Source organism: Arachis ipaensis, chromosome B8 (assembly GCF_059453495.1).
Source record: "Arachis ipaensis isolate K30076 ecotype BB chromosome B8, ASM5945349v1, whole genome shotgun sequence".
In the NCBI taxonomy this organism is placed as follows: domain Eukaryota; kingdom Viridiplantae; phylum Streptophyta; class Magnoliopsida; order Fabales; family Fabaceae; genus Arachis; species Arachis ipaensis.
Window position 1 is genome coordinate 85,049,289 of NC_142443.1, and position 9,508 is coordinate 85,058,796.

The following is a 9,508-nucleotide window of genomic DNA, read 5'->3' on the forward strand; positions in this document are numbered from 1 at the left end:
CAATTTCACCAAAATATGGACCATTTTGTGGCTCTGGAAAGTACCCCATTTCATGTTCTTGATACTCCCACCCACCATGAGCATAGTAAAGTGAATCATTATGTGGTGGTGGAGAGTTTCCCATGAAATATGATTGACTAAAATATGATGGATGCTCCTTTCTTTCCTGCAGAAAGCTCTGTCTCAAACAATAATCACCAAAAGAAATTGGAATCTCCATTGTCACAGATGAGGAAATTCCCAGTGAGGTAATATCACAAACAGTTAGTTAGCAAAAGAAAATAAAGAAACAAAAGAAAACAAAGACAAAAGAAAAGTGTCTAATCTAGTAAATCAATCAACCGGTAGTTTGTTAATCACAATTAATCCCCGGCAACGGCGCCATAAACCTGATGCATGGAAAACTTGTCTCTCAACAAATCTCCCTTCGGCAAGTGTACCGAATTATCGTCAAGTAAAACTCACAATAGAGTAAGGTCGAATCCCACAGAGATTAACGGGTTAAGCAATCAATGGTTAATTGATTATACTAGTTAGACGAATCCTAATGGAGTGATAAGTAACAAGGAAATGTAAATTGACAGAAAAGTAAAGAAAGCAATAAAGTGCAGAAAAGTAAAATGACAAGAAAAGTAAATGTAAGAACTAAAAATAAAATGAACATTGGGATCAAGAGATATTGCAATCCTCCGGATCATGTTCATTCTCATCTCTTCCTCAATCAATGCACTCATTGATCTCCTTGGCAATCTTAAGTGATTGAATTACAATTTCTTGTAATTCAATCTCTCAAATCTTGATCAATAGCCAATTCCTTGGTCAATTGCTCATGAGAAGAGATGAAGTATGGTCACTGATTATACCACATGCATTTCCCAAATCAAGTGTTGAGAGGATTATAGTCACATATCCATCCAAACCCAATTTGGTCCAGCATGAGAAAGCATTTCTAGCTTGATCTCTTCATTCCTCTTTCAAAGTTCAGAAGAGATCCAAGTATGAATAGCTTCTTTTCCAAGATAACTACCCAATTAGATGAAGACCGAAAGCTTTCAAGTAAAATCAAGAGAAAAGAAAGAAGAAGAAGAATAAGAACTACAATTGATCCATTGAATCACAATAGAGATCTCTAACCCAATGTAAAGAGCTAGTTGATCATTGCTCTATAAAAAGAGAAAAGAAAGAAAGTGCAGAAAAGTAAAGGTGAAGATTCAAACTGAAATTGAAAATTACAACTAAAAGAAAGAGAAGGAAAAGTGTGTGAGGGGAGGGAGTCCGAAGACCCCTCTTCAATCCCCCCTTCCAGAATTTCCAGGATGCCTTCAATGTAAAGACTAAGGTGTTTATAAAGGCTCTCCTAAATTACAAAATGAAATTAAAAGCAAATTACAATTAAATAAAAATTCCTATTCTAGATGCTTCTTGTGGTCTTGATTGGTTGACAAATGTGGGCTTGCTTGCTTGAGCTTTGAAGTGGACTTGAGAGAGAAGTGAGTCAAGTTGAGGTCCAGGTGCTAAAGTTAGCCAAACTAACGCTACAAGTGTGGCATTAGTGCTAAAGTTATTGTGGCTAACGTTGCACTTGCTGCCCAGTTGGTGTTTTTAGGGCTTAAAAGATGCCTCTTATCTGTGCTCCAATTTCATGCCCACTATAGAGTATTATATCGTTGGAAATCTTTGAATGTCAGCTTTCTAACACAACTAGAATCACCTCAATTAGACCTCTGTAGCTCAAGTTATGCTCCTTTGAAGTGGACATGGTCGCTGGCATAGTTGCCAGCGTTACTGGAAAACTTGAGTGCCAATAACGCTAGCGATCAGGGCTTCATTATTGCCAGTTTCTGGAGCTCAAACTTAATGTCCAACCCATACTATTATATGCTGTTGGAAAGCCCTGGATGTCTACTTTCCAATGCCTTTAGAATCATATCATTTGGAGCTCTACAACTCGAGTTACACTTCTTGGAAGGTGAAGAGGTCAGTTGGCCTTAATATAGGTTGATACCATGTTTAACATTGCACTTTCGGGGCAGGTTTTCTCCCTTAAATTTAGTGTCAACCATGTAGTGCCATATATGATTGGAAAGCTCTGGAATCCTACTTTCCAATGCCACTGGAATCACCTCATTTGGAGCTTTGTGGCTCAAGTTATGCATGTTTGAAGAAGGCATGGTCAGGCTGCCAGGTGGGACTTTTGCCCACGTTAACTAAGTTAACGTGGGAGTTAACATGGCTCATAGTGGATTGTGTGGGCTCATTCTAACGTTAGTGACAATGTTAGGTGTCACTAACGTTGGCGATCACCTTCCTTCTTCACGTTAGCTCCCACGTTAACTAGGTTAACGTGGGAGTTAACGTGGTTTATTGGGGCTTGTGTGGGTTCCTTCCAACGTTAGTGACAATGTTTGGTGTCACTAACGTTGTCGATCACCTTGTTTCTTCACGTTAGCTTCCACGTTAACTAGGTTAACGTGGCTTATTGTGACTTGGCCAACGTTAGTGATAAAGTTGAATGTCACTAACGTTGGCTTCCCCTTTACTTCTTAACGTTAGAGGCCACGTTAACTAAGTTAATGTGGCAACTAACGTGGCCACTTATGAGCTTGGTCCAACGTTACTGATAATGTTAAGTGTCACTAACGTTGGCTCTATTTCCTTTCTTCAAAGTTAATGCCACTAACTTTTCTCACTAACGTTGGGGCTTTCCTTCCTTCCACGTTAGTGCCCACGTTAGTGTAACTAACGTAGCCACTAACGTGGCTTCTTTTCTTCTTCTTTTGGCCTGAAATCAATCAAACAAAGTGCATCAAAGTCTTGCTCTTAATCATGGGATCATGCATCATCCAATTTATCATATAATTCATGCAAAATTCTCATGAAATCATGTAAAGTGCACAATGTATGCTTGAATCAAGATGTAAGTGAATATCTACCCGAAACTAGCTTATTTTCCAAGAAAATGCATGAAACTACCTTAAAAACAGTAAAGAAAAGGTCAGTGAAACTGGCCAAAATGTCCTGGCATCAGGGCGACGCGTACGCGTCGGTCGCCAATGTTGCCATCCACGCGTGTGCGTGACGGACGCGCACGCGTCGCTTGCACCTCAGCCGATTCCTGGTACAAAAACTAGAGAGTTGGGCCTACTTTATGCCTACTTTGTCACCGAGGCACCACTTTGTCCACACGTGCATGTCCTGATGAGAGGATAATTTATACTCTTTTTGGCATTGTTTTTGCATAGTTTAGAGTATATATTTTAATTACTTTTTATTATATTTTTATTAGTTTTTATTCAAAAATGATATTTCTAGACTTTACTATTAGTTTGTATATTTTTCTGTGATTTCAGGTATTTTCTGGCTGAAATTGAGGAATCTGAGCAAAAATCTGATTCAGATGCTGAAAAAGGACTCCAGATGCTGTTGGATTCTGACCCTCCTGCATTCGATGTGAATTTTCTGGAATTATAGAAGTCCAATTAGCGCGCTCTCAATTGCTTTGGAAAGTAGATATCCTGGGCTTTCCAACAATATATAATAGTCCATACTTTGCCCGAGATTTGATGGCCCAAACTAGCATCCAAAGCCAGCCTAAAACATCTTAGCGTAAAACGCCCAAACTGGCACCAGAATTGGAGTTAAACGCCCAAACTAGCAGCAAAACTGGCGTTTAACTCTAGGAACAGCCTATGCACGTGAGAGCTTCAATGCACAGCCCAAGCACACACCAAGTGGGCCCCGGAAGTGGATTTCTGCACTATCTGCACTTAGTTACTCATTTTCTATAAACCTAGGTTACTAGTTTAGTATAAAAACTACTTTTAGAGATTTATTTTATATCTTTGATCAATCATATGCTATCATAGACCATTGTTTACGTTTTGGAGGCTGGCCTCACCGCCATGCCTATACCTTTTTCACTTATGTATTTTCTACGGTGGAATTTCTACACCCCATAGATTAAGGTGTGGAGCTCTGCTGTTCTTCATGAATTAATGCAAGTACTATTGTTTTCTCTTTCAATTCATGCCTACTTCTTCTCCAAGATGTACTCTCGTACTTAATTCAGTTAAGTCAAAATGAAGGGGTGACCCGTGACAATCACCCAATCTTCGTTACTCGCTTAGCCAAGATCCGCGTGCCTAACAACCACAAAGTGGCCTACATGATGTTCAACGTAGTCATTAGATGATAGCCAGAGTATATTCTCTTGGATATCTAATACACGGACCGAGTCCGTGAGATTAGTATCTTCATGGTATAGGCTAGAATCATTGGCAGCATTCTTGGGATCCGGAAAGTCTAAACCTTGTCTGTGGTATTCCGATTAGGATCCGGGAAGGGATGACTGTGACGAGCTTCAAACCTGCGAATGTTGGGCACAGTGACAGTGTGCAAAAGGATCAATAGATTCTATTCTGATGCTAGCGGGAACCGACAGATGATTAGCCATGCGGTAGCTGTGCCTGGTATTTTTCATTCGAGATGAGAAATCTGACAGTTGATTAGCCGTGCAGAAACCGTAGAGGACCATTTTCACTGAGAGGATCTTACAGCTTGCCATGGAAGGGAGCATGCATGATTGGAAGAAGGCAGTAAGAAAATAGAGGTTCAGAAGCAACAAAGCATCTCCAGACGCCTATCTGAAATTCCCACCAATAAATTACATAAGTAACTTTATTTTATTTTATGTTTTATTTATATTTTAATTATCAAAACCTCATAACCATCTGAATCCGCCTGACTGAGATTTCCAAAATAACCATAGCTTGCTTCAAGCCGACACTCTCCGTGGGATCGACCCTTACTCACGTAAGGTTTATTACTTGGACGACCCAGTGCACTTGCTGGTTAGTTGTGCGGATACGTGAAAAGTGTGAATCACGATTTCCGTGCACCAAGGTTTTGGCGCCGTTGCCGGGGATTGTTCAAGTTTGGACAACTGACGGTTCATCTTGTTGCTTAGATTAGGTAATTTTATTTTATGTTTAAGCTTTTTAATTTTATTTTATTTTCAAAAAAAAAATTTGTTCTTCAGAATTTTTATGAATGAATTCTAGAGTTTCATGAGATGTGTTAAAACCTGGCTGGCTGTTAAGCCATGTCTAATCTCTTGGACTGAGGCTTCCACTTCTCATTGACATACTTGTATATTTTATGCTAAAGCTTGGCTGGCTATTTGGCCATGTCTAATCTTTTGGACCGAAGCTTTCACTTAAAGGTTGGCTGGCCATTGGCCATGTCTAAATCTTTTGGACTGGAGCTTTAGACTAACATTGCATGATTCCTGGGATTCTTATTAAAAATTTTGTATCCCTTTATTTTCTTTTTCCAAAATAATTTTCAAAAAAAAAATTTAATAAACCATAAAACCAAAAATATTTTGTGTTTCTTGTTTGAGTCTAGTGTCAAATTTTAAGTTTGGTGTCAATTGCATCTTTTTAATCTTTCTTTAATTTTCAAAAATTCATCATGTGTTCTTCATTGATCTTCAAGTTGTTCTTGATGATTGTCTTTGTTTGATCTTTAATTTTTCTTGTTTTGTGTCTTTTCTTCTTTTTCTTGTGCATTTTTTAATTATTAGTGTTTAAGTTTTAAAAATTTCTAAGTTTGGTGTCTTGCATGTGTCTCTTTTCTTAAAAATTTTCAAAAGTATGTTCTTGATGTTCATCATGATCTTCAAAGTGTTCTTGGTGTTCATCTTGACATTCAAAGTGTTCTTGCATGTATTGTTTGTTTTAATCTTAAATTTTTATGTTTTGTTTCATTTGTTTGTTTTTCTCTCTCCTCGTTAAAAATTCAAAAATAAAAAAAATATCTTTCCCTTATTCTTCTAATAAATTTCAAAATTTTGGGATTGACTTAGTCAAAAATTTTCAAAATTTGGTTGTTTCTTATTAGTCAAGTCAAAATTTCAATTTAAAAATCCTATCTTTTCAAATCATTTTCAAAAGTCAAATCTTTTTCATTTCTCTTTCCTATTTTTTGAAAATTCTTCAAAATAAATTTTCAAAATCTTTTTCTTATTTTTATTTTATAATTTTCGAAATTAATGCTAACAATTAATGTTACTTGCCTATTAAGAAAGGATCAATCTTTAAATTCTAGAATCATATCTTTTAGTTTCTTGTTAGTCAAGTAATCAACTTTAATTTCAAAAATCAAATCTTTTTAATTTCCTTTTCAAATCTTTTTCAAAATAGATTTCAATCAAATCTTTTTCAAAACTTAATTTCAAATCTTTTTCTAACTTCTTATCTTTTTAAAATTGATTTTCAAATCTTTTTCAATTAACTACTTGACTTTTTGTTTGTTTTACTATTTCTTATCTTTTTCAAAACCACTTAACTACTTTTCTCTCTCTAATTTTCGAAAACCACTAACAACTTTTTCAAAATTCTTTTAAATTAACTAATTATTTTAAATTGTAATTTTATTTTATTTAATATTTTCGAATACTAACCAATAATTAAAATAGAAACAAAAATATTTTTCTTCTCTTTTAAATAATTTTTGAATACACTTTCTCCCTCTCATCTCTTTCTATTTATTTTATTTATTTTCTAACATTTGTCTTCTTAAAAATTTGAACCCTCTCCCCCTCTCTGTGTTTGAATTCTTCTACTTTTTCCTTCTTCATTCTATTCTTCTATTCTTCTACTCACATAAAGGAATCTCTATACTGTGACATAGAGGATTCCTCTTCTTTTCTGTTCCCTTCTTTTTCATATGAGCAGGAATAAGGATAAGAACATTCCTGTTGAAGCTAATCCTGAACCTGAAAGGACTCTGAAGAGGAAGCTAAGAGAAGCTAAAACACAACTCTCTAGAGAGGACCTAGCAGAAATTTTTGAAAAAAAAGTAGTTATGGCAGCCGAAAATAACAACAATGGTGGAGATGCAAGGAAGATGCTTGGTGACTTTACTGCACCCACTTCTGACTTCTATGGAAAAAGCATCTCAATTCCTGCAATTGGAGCAAACAACTTTGAGCTTAAGCCTCAATTAGTTTCTCTAATGCAACAGAATTGCAAGTTTTATGGACTTCCATTGGAAGATCCTCATCAGTTCTTAGCTGAATTCTTGCAAATCTGTGATACTGTTAAGACCAATGGGGTTAATCCTGTGGTCTACAGACTTATGCTTTTCTCCTTTGCTCTAAGAGACAGAGCTAGGACATGGTTGGACTCACAACCTAAAGAAAGCCTAAACTCTTGGGAAAAGTTGGTCAATGCCTTCTTGGCCAAATTCTTTCCACCTCAAAAGTTGAGCAAGCTTAGAGTGGAAGTCTAAACCTTCAGACAAAAGGAAGGTGAATCCCTCTATGAAGCTTGGAAAAGATACAAGCAATTGATCAGAAGGTGTCCTTTTGACATGCTTTCAGAATGGAGCATCTTATGTATATTCTATGATGGTCTGTCTGAATTATCCAAGATGTCATTGGACCACTCTGCTGATGGATCTCTTCATCTGAAGAAGACGCCTGCAGAAGCCTAAGAACTCATTGAAATGGTTGCAAATAACCAGTTCATGTATACTTCTGAAAAAAATCCTGTGAATAATGGGATAACTCAGAAGAAAGGAGTTCTTGAGATTGATACTCTGAATGCAATATTGGCTCTGAATAAAATATTGACTCAGAAAGTCAATATGATTTCTCAGAGCCTGACTGGAATGCAAGTTGCATCCGGCAGTGCTAAAGAAACTTCCTCTGAAGAAGAAGCTTATGACCCTGAGAATCCTGCAATTGAAGAGGTGAATTACATGGGAGAATCCTATGGAAACACCTATAATCCTTCATGGAGGAATCATCCTAATTTCTCATGGAAGGATCAACAGAAGCCTAATCAAGCCTTCAATAATAATAACGGTGGAAGAGATAGGTTTGGCAATAGCAAGCCTTTTCCATCATCTTCTGAGCAACAGACAGAGAATTCTAAGCAGAGCCTCTCTGACTTAGCAACCATAATCTCTGATCTAAGTAAGACCACTCACAGTTTCATGACTGAAATAAGGTCTTCCATTAGAAATTTGGAGGCACAAGTGGGTCAGCTGAGTAAAAGAGTTACTAAAATCCCTCCTAGTACTCTCCCAAGCAATACAGAAGAGAATCCAAAAAGAGAGTGCAAGGCCATCAACACGTCCAACATGGCCGAACCTGTAGAGGAGGGAAAGGCAGTGATTTCCACTGAGAAAGACCTCAATGGACATCCACTGGCCACTAAGGAGTTCCCTATAGAGGATGTCTTAGTGAAGGTTGAAGGCCATTACATCCCTGCTGACTTCATAATCCTAGACACTGGAAAGGATGAAGATGAATCCATTATCTTTGGAAGACCCTTCCTAGCCACAGCAAGAGCTGTGATTGATGTGGATAGAGGGGAGTTAGTCCTTCAATTGAATGAGGACTACCTTGTGTTTAAGGCTCAATGATCTTCTTCTATAACCATAGAGAGGAAGCATAAAAAGCTTCTCTCAGTACATAATTAAACAGAGCCCCCACACTTAACTTCTAAGTTTGGTGTTGGGAGGCCACCATTTTTCTCTGAATCTCTGTGAAGCTCTCTAAGAGCTCACTGTCAAGCTATTGACATTAAAGAAACGCTTATTGGGAGGCAACCCAATGTTATTTAATTATATTTATTTATATTCCATTGTCATTTTATGTTTTCTTTAGGTTGATGATCATGTGAAGTCATAAAAACAATTGCAAAATTAAAAGCAAAATGAAAAATAGCATAAAAAACAGCACACCCTGGAGGACAGGCTTACTGGCGTTTAATCGCCAGAAAAGGGTGTCTGGCGTCTGGCTGGCGTTAAACGCCAGAAATGGCAGACAGAATGGCGTTTAACGCCAGAAAAGGGAGTTTGGCTGGCGTTAAACGCCAGAAAGGGGCAGCAGACTGGCGTTTAACGGCAGGAAAGGTAGCAAAGCTGGCGTTTAACGCCGGAATTGGCACACTGAGGGTGTTTGAATGCCAGAATGGTGCAGGGAGCAGAATTCTTTGACACCTCAGGATCTGTGGACCCTAGAGGATCCCCACCTACCCCACCTCTTCTTCTCTCCTCTTCACACCTTTCCATAACACTCTTCCCCAAATACCCTTGACCAACCCCATCAATAACTCTTCCCCAGATACCCTTCACCTATCAAATCCTACCCTCTTCCCCATATCCTCTTCACCACTCACATCCATCCATCATAAACCCCACCTACCTCACCATTCAAATTTAAACCATTTTCTTCCCAAACCCACCCCTTCATGACCGAATTCCCCCTCTCTCCTACCCTATAAATACCCCTCCTCACTACCTTCAATTTCACACATCGTACACACTACTACCTCCCTTGGCCGAAACCACTACTACTCTCCATCTCCTCCGTTTCCTCTTCTTCTACTCCTTTCTTTCTTCTTTTACTCGAGGACAAGCAAACCTTTTAAGTTTTGTGTGGAAAAAGCTCTGCTTTTCTATTTTTCCATAACCATCAATGGCACCTAAGGCCGGA

General features: G+C 37.9%; 1 non-coding gene across 1 annotated transcript; it reads right to left on the minus strand.

Moving 5' to 3' along the window:
• Nucleotides 1-7,272: 7,272 nt before the first annotated feature.
• On the minus strand, nucleotides 7,273-7,380 carry LOC148548671 (small nucleolar RNA R71). Its single transcript, XR_015897906.1, has one exon. It is a non-coding gene; the product is annotated as a small nucleolar RNA R71 (small nucleolar RNA).
• Between the last annotated feature and the right edge of the window lie 2,128 nt (nucleotides 7,381-9,508).